This window comes from Mirounga leonina, unplaced genomic scaffold (genome assembly GCF_011800145.1).
Source record: "Mirounga leonina isolate KUSES-001 unplaced genomic scaffold, KU_Mleo_1.0 Mir_173, whole genome shotgun sequence".
Classification (NCBI taxonomy): Eukaryota; Metazoa; Chordata; class Mammalia; order Carnivora; family Phocidae; genus Mirounga; species Mirounga leonina.
In genome coordinates this window covers 43,261,476-43,274,800 of record NW_023270447.1, presented here as the reverse complement: position 1 = coordinate 43,274,800, position 13,325 = coordinate 43,261,476, and positions in this window count along the sequence as shown.

Here is a 13,325-nt window from a genome sequence, read left to right as displayed (position 1 = left end):
AAGAACCTCCTAAAAGATTTGGGATTCATTAGTGAAATTTTTACTTTAATATCTTTGGAGATTTGTACACAATTTTGACTACAATATTTATCAAATATTAGACTCTTCAGCCCCTTGGACTTAGAAAACTTCTAAGCATAATGTTAGACACAACAGAGTGAACATTAGGCTGATGCCCCTTCCTTCAAACTTCCAACGTTAAAAGTTTAGATCCTTATCTGAATGAAAAAAAGGCAGTGAAATTCATAGTAATAATCACTGATTATTAAACTCTGCATTATTGCCTTATACTTACTTCTAAGAAGCCACTTGAAAAAGAGTGTGCCAGGCCTTAAAGAGAATTATCCCAGCTCTGTCACAACTGACTCTCTCTACCAGAGCCATTTCTTTTTTTCTTTTTTAAAGATTTTATTTATTTCTTTGAGAGAGAGAGAATGAGAGAAAGACAGAGCACAGGAGGCGGGGAGGGTCAGAGGGAGAAGCAGACTCCCTGCTGAGCAAGGAGCCTGATGCAGGGCTCAGTCCTACTCCAGGATCATGACCTGAGCCGAAGGCAGTCGCTTAACCAGCTGAGCCACCCAGGTGCCCCTTCCAGAGCATTTCTTTTTGCAAGTTCCAAATTCCTATCAGAGGAATTACAGAGGAAATAATAAACAAGATTCCACATGGATGCACAGATAAAACCAATCTGATTCCATTTCCTGGAAGTTCTTGAACAAGCCCTAGATTCACAGTCTCCTATATTAGCTTGTCTACCTAACATTTCCACTTAGATGTCTCAATCTCAACTGTCCCAAATAAAACTCTTCATTGTTGCCCTTCCTAAACTTGCTTCTCCTCTAGTCATCCTCATATCAGAGTGGTACCACCACCTACCCAGTTACCCAAACCAAAAAAAAAAAATAGAAGTCATCCTGGATTTTCTTCCTTCTCTCACAATTCCCCTCCAATTCAACATGAAATTCTGAAGGCTCTACCCCTTATAGTCCAAATATAGTCTCTCCTTCTCTAATCTAACCCAAGCCAACATCATTTCTCACCTGTATTACTACAAGGAACCTCAACTTCATGTTTCCATTATTTCTCCACAGAGATTTCTTTTTAATGAAACAATCCACATAAATTAAAAAGCAAAAAAGTAATGAATACCCTTATATCAATCATCCAACTTTTTAAAAAAAAAGATTTATTTATTTTAGAGACAGAGAGAGAGCACGAGCAGGAGGGGCATCAGGAGAAGGAGAAAGAATCTCAAGTAGACTCTGCACTGAGCACGGAGTATGTCCCAAGGCTCGATCCCATAACCCTGAGATCACGACCTAAGCAGAAACCAAGAGTTGGACATTTAACTGACTGTACCACCCAGGTGCCCCACAACCACCCAACTTTAAAAAAATATTAACATTTTGTCACATTTGATTCAGCTTTTTTTCTTTAAGAAATAAAATATAATTGAAGGACCTATGTACTCATCCCCAGTTCCCCAGTTCCCTCATCATTACTCCCACTGCAGAGATAATAACTGCCCTGGAATTTTGTGAATTTAGTGATTTCATTTCCATGGATGAGATTTTATTTTTATTAAATGTGTAAATTCATGCATATCCCTCCTAGGGTTGGGTTCAACTGCATGTAATAGAAAACTCAAATAACAATGGTTTAAAGAGAAATGAGAATTTATTTTTCTCACATGACTGGGAGACTTGGAGTGAGTACTTGAGGCATAAAGTTGGTTTGGTGTCAAGGCTAAATTCTTTGTGGTTCTCTTGGTTTTCCCCTAATGGCTACAATATAGTTGCTCCAGATTCAATCATTGTGACCCGTTTCCAGGCAAGGGAAAGAAGAAAAAGGCAATGACAAAAGGGCACATCAGCTGAATTTTTTCTCCTTTTAGGAATCTTTCCCAAGAGCCCTACACAACTTCCTTTTACATTCTATTTTTCAGAACCATGTCACAATCCATTTAGCTGCAAGAGAAGCTCAAAAATGTAGTTTTTCACATGGATGCCTTCTCACCACAATAAAAGCAGGGTGCTGCTATTATGAAAGAAGGGGACACTAAGTATTGAGTAGGCAACTAGTTGTCTTTTCTACAATATGTGTCCTTAATAATATACTGATTTGAAGACTTTTAAATTTTATATAAATAAAATCATACATAAATGAAATCATACTGTGTTACTTTATACAATTTGCTTTTTTTGCTCAACATCATATTTTTTGAATTCACCTATATCGATATAATAACCAATGCATTCATTCCCATTACTCTAAAATATTCTTTTTATGAATATACCACAATTTAACCCATCTTCTATTGATATAAATTAGGTTGTTTTAAGTTTTTCAATGTATAGTCTCTTATATATCTCCTTCTGGGTAAACATAAATCAAATTTCACTTCTTCCTTCTTAAAATCCTCCAATGGTTTCCCATTACAGTGAAATAAAATTTAACCTTCTTTCCATATAACATCCTATATGAGCCAGTGCTCACTGACTTCCCCAATCCCATCTAGTTCTACTCTCCCTCTTGTTCATTCTGCTCCATACATATTGGTTTGTTTTGTTTTGTTTTGTTTTTTCCATTCCTACTAAGTTAACCACTTTCCTTACTCAGGGTCAGGGGCTGATCAAGGTTTTTTTTGTTTTTGTTTTTGTTTTTAAGGATTTTATTTATTTATTAGAGGGAGGGAGAGAGAGAGCACATAAGCAGGGGGGAGCGGCAGGCAGAGGGAGAAGCAGGCTTCTCACGGAACAGGGAGCCCTACACTGGGCTCGATCCCAGGATCCTGGGACCATGACCTGAGCTGAGGGTAGACACTTAACCCATTGAGCCACCCAGGCACCCCCTGATCAAGGTTTTGTAGGGCCTGAAGTTATTCAATTTAGATACAATGATATAAAATTAAGTGCAAGCATTAGAAGGGATGGAGGCAAGTGAAATGATCTGAGACTTAAGTGTCATTTATCTTCAAGGAAAATGCACCTCTGCTCAGGGTCTCTGAAATTCTATTCTTTCTGCTCAAAATGTTATTGCCCAAGATATTCTTCCCCAGGGTCCATTTAATTATTCAGGTCTATGACAGAAACAGCTAATCCTCCAATATCCATTCTCCCCTTCTGCCATTGTAATAGAATTTTTAGCTGAGTACATGATTACCCAAGTAAAACCTACATTTTGTAGTAGGCAACTAGTTGTGGCCCTGAGACTATGTTCTGACCAATGGTATGTAAGGAAAATGATGTGCTCGATTTGGGGATGATTTCCTTGAAGGGGATTCATACTTACAGAGAGATTTCCTCCTTCCTCCCCCTCTCCCTTTCCTATTAGCTAGACTGTGGACCTAGTGGTTAGCCAACATGGACCATATGGATGACACTCAAGAGTTGGTAGAGGGGCACTTGGCTGGTTCAGTTGGTACAGCATACGACTTTTGATCTCTGGGTTGTGGGTTTTGAGCCCCATGTTGGGTGTAGAGATTACATAAAATAAAATCTTTAATAACAATGACAAAAAAAAAAAAAAAAGAAATGGTAGAGCAACAGGATAGGAAGACTATAGGCCCCAGACAACTTGGTGAAGGGGAACTACCAAAAAACTTGGTGAGAAAAAAAATTATCTATTATGTTTTAAATCTCTGTTATGTTTGAGTCTCTGTCATATTCAGTCAAATCTATATCTAATACATGGTCTTGGTTCAAATATCATTTCCTCACCAAGCCTTCTCTGACTACCCCATCTAAAGCAGCTCCCCCCTCATATATACCAAGTCATTCTCTATCATATCAGCCTTATTGCCTTGAATGAATTTATCATCACCTGAAAATACTGTGTTTATTTGTTTACTTCCTATCTTTCCCCACTAAAAAATTAATTTCATGGAGGCAGGGCCCCTATCTGCCTTGATAACTGTTTTATACCCTGTGCCTAGAAGGGTGCCTGGTATATAATAAGTACTCAATTATTAGATGAATACATAAAAGAATGAATCAACGAAAAATAAACTAATTATCTACTCCCTACTCACGTTGGGAGTAGGGCTTATGTAAAAAAATATATTCTCTTTAAAAAAAAAAAAAAGAATGACTACATTCTCAAAGTAGTATTGCTTCTGAAGTAAGTCAATAATAAAAGTTTAATCGTGAATATAATTTCATTTTTATAAAATGTTTCAAAATCTAGCTTCCTGGGGAAATCATTTGTTCATTAGGAGATAAGAAAAATAGCAGTATTCTTATAGACACTAAATAGGAACTGTTGAAAGAAGCTTAACTTTCACAAAAAGTTGATGTGATTAATTTAAAATATAAGTACCAATAACATTAGGTGACATTTATTAAGGGCTTACTGTATGCCAGGCACTGTGATAAATGGTTCCCATCTATTATCTCATTTAATCCTCATACAATCCTATGAGTACATAATAAAGGTCAATGATCCCTTTTTGAACCATTTGGCCAAACACGTTTTGGCGTTCAGAACTTTTCCAAAAATTAATAGGTACATATGCTACGGGTATCACCACTACCAGATTAAGTTAGATTCTTTCTGAGTTCAGATCAGGGCAGGTTTCCCTGGGAAATGAATTACAAAAAACTTTGATTTTCAGAGATTTGGGATTTCAGAATTACAAACAAAAAATTGTTTGTATAATCTGGGATGATTAGATGAAGAAACTAAAACTAAAGAACTTGTCCAAAGTGGGGTGCCTGGCTGGCTCAGTAGATAGAGAAGGTGACTCTTGATTTTGGGGTTGTGAGTTTGAGCCCCATGTTGGGTATAGAGATTACGTAAAAATAAAATCTTTAAAAAAAAAACTTGTCCAAGGGCACAGAGATAATAAGGAGCAGACAATTTGGTTGAGATTTTACCATGCTTCATCATTTTACTATAGTACCTGAAAAACTTAAAGGCATTCATTCTGAATCATGGGAGATGTTTTGTCTAAGGGGGACAACGCTGCTTTGCAGAGGAGATTTCACATCAGGTTGTGGAATAAACTAAGTAATCCTTAAAGTGTTTTCTCATCCTAAAAGTCCACAATCCTCTGAAAACATATATCTCTCTTACGCTTAGTTCATAGACCACATTTGTACATAGCTTATTGTGGTGTGCATAAAAATGGCATTTGCTTCATCCACTTCCTTAACAAATGTGGTTTGAACATTCAGCATGTGCTAAGCAATGTAAAAAGATGTGAAGACTTATTGTACATAGTCTGTGATCTCAAAGAATCTGTAATCCAATTGAAGAACAAGACATAAAAACAGAAAGAGTTAAATGGTCATACAAACAGGACTAAATGAGAAAAACTACAGGTATGAGACAGAGAGTACACACCACTGGAAAGCAGAGAAAGAGAAATCACTATGGGCTAATGGAATCAGGGAAGGCTTCGTGGAAAAGATGAAACTGGGCCTCAAGGGATGGGAAGGATTTATATGGATATAGAAAAGAGGGGTGGCATTTCAGGTATAGGCTGTGACCCACATGTATATATCATCTAGTAAAAGGTTACATTTCCAGTCCGCATATGCAAATTATTTTTAGAGACTTTATTCTTAAATGGATGCATGTATTAGAGCAAATAGTAGACACTCTCAAATGTGTCTTTTAGTATACATACATTATAAAGAACCCTCATATAAGCAGTTTTACACACCGTAACAAAAGTTGTTTTGACCATTTTCAACCAGGTAGTATTCCAAGAGCTTCTGCAATAAAAGAATCAGCCCTAAAATCAATCAGGTACCTAAGAAACAAAAGCTGCCTCTAGGACAGAATATTCAAGTGAACTCTCTAGGAGAGACTACCTCCTCCACTATTCAGTAACATATCTTGAAGCACTGGATTGATTTATGTTTCCAGTGTCCTCTAAGATTCCATAACTTTAGGGCATCTACATAAATATGTCTTGTGACAAATACATACTACTGAATAAGTATAATATAACCAGTAACATCACATGCATGTATAAATATGCTGATAGAGCTAATATTTATGTATGAAGAGAAATGATACCAAGATTTCACCCTAAATTTAAAAGCAAATTGTCACTTTTCAGTACACTCTCTAAAACAAGCTCTCAAATCTCTGCATTATTCATTTTTAATAAATTGCTAAAATGACTTTAAGCCCAGAAAATATTTCTTTTTGCCTGCAAAAAAAAAATCCTGTTTAAATAGAATGGTACACATTTTGAAATTAATATGATGTTGAGTCACACTACTTGAGTACACACTAAAAGAATCAGCAGAACCAAACGGTGAGCTTGGTAGTTTCCCTTGGATTATCAGAAGGGTAATATAATTCTGCTTTCTCTGCTTTAGGAGGGCCAAAATAAGATGTGGTTCCAAAGGAACCCCATCCATTTCTTGATGAATTCATGACATTTCAAATCAATACCTTCATATTTGCCACTCCATAGACTAATAGTGATTGAGTATCAGTATTATGCATGAAGTCAGAATATCCTCCTTTCTACTTTAAATCTCAATCTACATTTTTTTTTTGGAGCCTATCTGTACCGGTTCTGTCGTTCATTCCCTAGAACACTCTGAAATGCTTCTTTTTGTCTTTTAAAGTAGATATTCAATATTCTGATTAATATACCAATAGCAGAGGATAATACATGCCTTTATAGTATATGTATAGAGAATGCAAACTGGCGCAGCCACTCTGGAAGATAGTATGGAGGTTCCTCAAAAAGTTAAAATAGAACTACCCTGGGCACCTGGGTGGCTCAGTTGGTTAAGCGACTGCCTTCGGCTCAGGTCATGATCCTGGAGTCCCGGGATCAAGTCCCCCATCGGGCTCCCTGCTCGGCAGAGAGTCTGCTTCTCCCTCTGACCCTCCTCCCTCTCATGCTCTCTGTCTCTCATTCTCTCTGTCTCAAATAAATAAATAAAATCTTAAAAAAAAAAAAAATAGAACTACCCTATGATCCAGCAATTTCACTACTATGTATTTGCCCAAATACAAAATACAAAAATACTAATTCAAGGGGATACATGCATCCTGATGTTTATAGCAGCATTATCCACAATAGCCAAATTATGGAAACAGCCCAGGTACCCATCAACTGATGAATGGATAAAGAAGATGTGGTATATACACACAATGGAATATTACTCAGACATCAGTAAGAATGAAATCTTGCCGTTTGTGACAACATGAATGGTGCTAGAGTATTACGCCAAGTGAAATAAGTCAGAGAAAGACAAATACCATATGATTTTACTCACATGTGGAATTTAAGAAGCAAAACAAATCAGCAAAGGGAAAAAAAGAAAAAAGAGACCAGCAAAGCAAGAAACAGACTCTTAACTATGGAGAACAAACTGCTGGTGACCAGAGGGGAGGGGTGTGGGGGAATGGGTGAACGTGATGGGGGTTAAGGAGTGCACTTGCAGTGATGAGCACCGGGTATTGTATGGAAGTGCTGCATCACTATATTGTACACCTGAAATTAATATTATACTGCATGTTAACTAACAGGAATTTAAATAAAAACTTTAGAAAATAGTATATGTATAGAATAACATTTTAAAGATTACTCAATGATTTTTGTTCTTGGAATTGCTTTATTCTTCTGCCATTAAAATGAAACCTTGACACTAAAGCTTATGTATTCAAGGGAAACCAAAATCCAGAAAGCACAGTCAAGTTGTCTTTGGAAAAAAAAAATCTCTTAAATCTCTGACAGAAACGGTTATCTGGAAAAGCCTACAAATGTTTCGTTTTATTTTGTTGGTATGGTTGTTTATTTGGTTTTTGAAAAAGAGAGGAGGTTTTCTTTTTAAAAGTAGGAGTATGAAGTTCTTAAAGTATAAGCCCCATATTGAAACAGTAGAATTGGGAAAAAGACATAATGCTAGGGGATCTATGTTTGAAAGTTGGGCTGAAGAAAGATTTGAGAATGGAAAGGAGAGCAATGAAGTTAGCCACTGATGTGAGTCTCTGAGAGGGAGCTGGCACTCTGGTTCCCCTAGGCTCTGCTCCTCGTGAGATGACAATAAAAATCTCAGATAGGTTTGGGTTATTCTAAGAACAGAGATCTGTACTTTGCTTCCTGGGTAAAGTCCAGAAAGACAGCAACTGTCATAAAGAAAACCGCAGTACCTGAAGTATAAAGCAACAATTCAGCAGAAACTCAACAAGGTGTAGGAAGAAAGAACTTGGGACAGTTCTCCAAATCTTCCTTGACCCCAGAAGTGGCTGCAAGAAGGCCAGTTGAACTGAAGGACAAGAAGGTACTGTAGGTATGAACTGTACAAGCTGGAAGTCATAATAGAGCCATAGATACTGAAGCAGATGCAAGAGTGACTAATGAATAGCAGAGACAAAAGATTATCATAGACCAAATTTGTCCTTCTCCACAGACCACAGCAAATTTAAACTCTGAAGAGCTTAGATGTCGCCATAGGGAAGGGTGGAACCCTAAATTTGGTTGAGTACACATTTGAAATAGTCGCTATATAATTAGTGGCAAAAAAGAACAATTAGGAAAGAACTTCCAAAACTCCCACCATCATGTACACCATGCTACTTACATCCATACCCATATAACCTACTTCCCTTCAACTACTGTGGAGAATGTTTATGCTTCTCTCTAAAGTCTAGTTCTCCGTGCATTGGATCCTATCCTCTCATCTATTCAAGAACAATGTTCTTCTTTTTCTTTTTTAAGGTTTTATTTATTTATTTATTTATTTATTTATTTATTTATTTATTTATTTATCTAGAGGGAGAGAGTGCATGCTGGGGGAGGAGCAGAGGGGGAGGAGAAGGGAAAGAATCTCAAGCCAACTCCAAGCTGAGCTTGGTCCACACTGGGCTAGATCCCACAACCCTGAGATGATGACCTGGGCCGAAACCAAGAGTCCCATGCTTCACAGACTGAGCCACCCAGGTGTCCAAGCAACGGTCTCTTCTTTCTTCTGTATCATCAATTTTTCATTCTTTTCAAGGTCATTTCCATCAGCAAATAAATCTGCTACACTTACTTTTGTCTTTAAAAAAAGCTCTCTCTTGATGAATGAAATATGTGCATAGCACTATAACATTACTCCACAGTTCTTTTTTTTTTTTTTTTTACTAATTACAAAGTGGAGAAAGAACTTTATAAGGGAGAAATCTGGCAGTCACCATTTTAACTATGAGATCAAATTTAGCATCATTACAGTGGACAACTAACATTATGTGCCTCCTGATGGAATATAATGTGAAGCACACAGTGTAACTTAAGATATTCTTACCAAGGGGCGCCTGGGTGGCTCAGATGGTTAAGCGTCTGCCTTCGGCTCAAGTCATGATCCCTGGGTCCTGGGATCGAGCCCTGCATCGGGCTCCCTGCTCTGCGGGAAGCCTGCCTCTCCCTCTCCCTCTCCCACTCTCCCTGCTGTGTTCCCTCTCTTGCTATGTCTCTCTCTGTCAAATAAATAAAATCTTTAAAAAAAAAAAAAAGATATTCTTACCAAAAAATTTCATTAAGCCTCTAGACCTAATTTCCAGTTAACAGGATACATAGGTGAAAAAGAAACAAGCTAAACTATACCATGAACAATTAGAAAAATCCAGAATATGGGATATTCCATAGGACAACTGACCTGAACTTTCAAAAAATAAAATTCATTTTTAAAAAAATACAGGAGGACTTTTCTATTAATCAATACTAAAGAGACATAACAACATGCAGCATGTGAACTTTGATTGGTTTCCAGATTTTAAAAATATATAAAAGATTTTTTGAGACTATTGGGAGAATGTGACTATGACTGGATATTAGATCATGTGGAATTATTAATTTTCTTGGGATATGAAAGCTGAAGTATTTATGGGTAAGATGTCATGATATTGGCAACTTGGTTTCAAATGCTTCAATAACCCACTTAGAGAAAGCGGAGAAAGATAACAAAAATTGGTGAATCTAGGTGAAGAATATGTAGTTGTTCATTGTATAATTCCTCCAAATTTTCTGTAGGTTTGAAATTTTCTAAAGTAAAAATTTCTTTTTAAAAGGCTCTGTTGACAGCATCTCTTTCAAAATAACTAATGCTCCATTTCTCTATTCCCCTTGGAAAGAGTTGTATACTCAAAGTTTCCATTTCCTCTCTTTCTATTCTTTCTTGAATTTAGTTTAACTCCCTAAATAGGCTAACTCCCCACCTCTTCACCAAAAAAGATCTTGGCAAAGTCAGCAATGACTTTCACACAGACCAATCCAATGATCTGTTCTGTTCTCATCCTATTCAACCTACTAGCAGTGTTTGACAAACTTGATCAGTCCTTCTCTTAAAATATTTTTTTACTTAATTCTAAGACACCATGCTTTCTTGATTTTCCCCCTCTGCACTGACTGCTCCTTCTAGCCTCCTTTGGTAGATCCACCTCATCTCCCTAATATCTAACACTGCAGTCTCCCAAGGTTCAGACCTGAGACCTCGTCCTTGTCTAGACTCCTTCTCTAGATAATGTCACATAATCTCTGGTGTTTAAACACCATCTATATATACTACGTGGACTTCTACCCTGAATTCCTATGTTCTTATACCAAGTGCCTATTTGACATCTCAGTTTGAATGTCTAATAGGCATTCCATACTTAGTTGAACTCCTGAAAGGTCCCTGCCCCAATTGCCATGAACATGTTTCTCTCACAACTCTTCCTTATCTCAGTAAATGGCAACTCCACTCTTCCAGTTGCTCAAGCCAAAACATTGGACTCACCATTTGACTCATCTCTTTTTCTCCCCTTACCAATTCTTCAACAAATCTTGTCAGCTCTATCCTAAAAATTGACTTTGGATCTTACACTATTCACTATCACCATTATCATGACCATCATCCAAGCCTCCACTTATTTGGCCAATTGTAGTAGCCTTCTAAATGGTCTACTTTTGCCTCCTATGTTTTATCGTACAAAAAGCAACCAAAGTCAATCTTTTGATGGTAACATGAGTCACATTCTATTATCCCTCTGCTCAAAACCTTCCAATGGCTTCCCATGTCATTCAGGAAGATCCACTGTTCCTATTGAAAGAAATTAAAGAAAACCTAAATAAATGGAAAGATAGCCTTACTTTATCAGGGTGTCAATTCTCCCCAAATTTATCTATAGATTTCATTCAATCCTTATAAAAATTCCAGTTGGCCTTTTTATAGAAGTTGACAAGCTAATCTAAAATTCAAAAGGGGGTCTCCTGGGTGGAACAGTTGGTTAAACATCCGATTCTTGGTTTAGGCTCAGGTCGTGATATCAGAGTCGTGAGATCGAGCCCTGCCTCGGTCCCTGCCTAGCTCGGAGTCCGCTTCAGGATCTCTCTCACTCTCCTTCTGCCCCTCCTGCTCTTGCTCTCCCTCTCTCTTCTCTCTCTCAAGTAAATAAATAAATATTTTAAAAAATTAATAAATAAAATAAAATTTAAAAGGAAATGGAGTTTCAAGGAACTCAGAATAGTCAAAACAATCTTGAGAAGAAAAGAACAAAGTTGGAGTAATCACTAGCATTGTACTGGCATAAGGATAAACATCTAGATGAATGGAATAAAATGAGATTCTAGAAATAAATCTATGGTCAATTAACTTTTGGAGAGGGTAACAAAATAATTTAGTGCAGAAAGAATAGTCTTTTCAACAGTCATGGAATAACTGGACCCTTACCTTACGCCACATACAAAAATGAACTCAAAATGAACATTAAACCTAATTGTAAGAAATAAAACTTACAAGTTTTATTGTAAGTGACAAGTGACAAAGGAAAAAATATATAATTTTACACTTCATCAAAATTAAATTTTTTTAAATTTTTATATTTTTAAATTTTAATTCCAGTATAGTTAACATAGAGTGCTATATTAGTTTCAGATGTACAATATAGTGAGTCAACAATTCTATACATTACTCAGTGCTCATTGTGATAAGTGTATTCTTAATCCTCTTCAGCTATGTCACCCATCCCCCCACACACCTCCCCTGTGGTAACCATCAGTTGGTTCTCTATAGTTAAGAATGTGGGTTTCTTTGGTTTGTCTCTTTTGTTTGTTCCTTTGTTTTGTTTTTTGAATTCCACATATGAGTGAAATCATGTGATACTTGTCTTTCTCTGACTGACTTATTTCACTTAACCTTATACTCTCTGGATCCATCCATGTCGTTGCAAATGGCAAGATTTCATTCTTTCTTATGGTTGAGTAATATTCCATTGTATGTATTTACCACTTCTTCTTTACCCATTCATCTATCAGTGGACACTTGCACTGCTTCCATAATTTGCCTATTGTAAAGAATGCTACAATAAACATAGGGGTGCATATATCTTTTCAAATTAGTGTCTTTGTATTCTTTGGGTAAATGCTCAGTAGTGCAATTACTAGATCATATGGGAAGTTCTATTTTTACTTTTTGAGAATGTCCATACTGTTTTCCACAGTGGCTGCACCAGTTTGCACTCCCCATCTCCGCCCAGTGCCTGAGGGTTCCTTTTTCTCCACATCGCCAACACTTGTTTCTTATGCTTTTGATTTTAACCATTCTGACAGGTGTGAGGTGATATCTCATTGTGGTTTTGATTTGCAGTTCCCTGGTGATGAGTGATGTTGAGCATCTTTTCATGTGTCTGTTGGCCATCTATATGTCTTCTTTGAAGAAAGGTCTGTTCATGTCTTCTGCCCATTTTTAAATTGGATTATTTGTTTTTTTTGGCGTTGAGTTGTGTAAGTTCTTTATATATTTTGGACACTAACCCTTTATTGGATATGTCATTTGCAAATATCTTCTCCCGTTCGCTAGGTTGTCTTTTAGTTTTATTGATTGTTTCCTTTGCTGTGCAGAAGCTTTTAATTTTGATATAGTCCCAATTAGTTTATTTTTTTATTTAAATTCAGTTAGCCAACATATAGTAGTACCTCATTAGTCTCAGATGTAGTGTTCAATAATTTATCAGTTGTGTATAGTCCCAATAGTTTATTTTTGCTTTTGTTTCCTTTGCTTCAGGGGACAGATCTAGAAAAATGTTGCTATGGCTGATTCAGAGAAATTATTGCCTGTGCTCTCTTCTAGGATTTCTATGGTTTCAGGTCTCACATTTAGGTCCTTAATCCATTTTGAGTTTATTTTTGTGTATGGTGTAAGAAAGTGGTCCAGTTTCATTCTTTTGCATGTAGCTGTCCAGTTTTCCCAACACCATTTGTTGAAGAGACTGTCTTTTTCCCACTGCATATTCTTGCCTCCTCCGTTGAAGATTGGTTGACCATATAATCATAGGTTTATTTCTGGGCTCCCTATCCTGTTCCATTGATCTATGTGTCTATTTTTGTGCCAGTA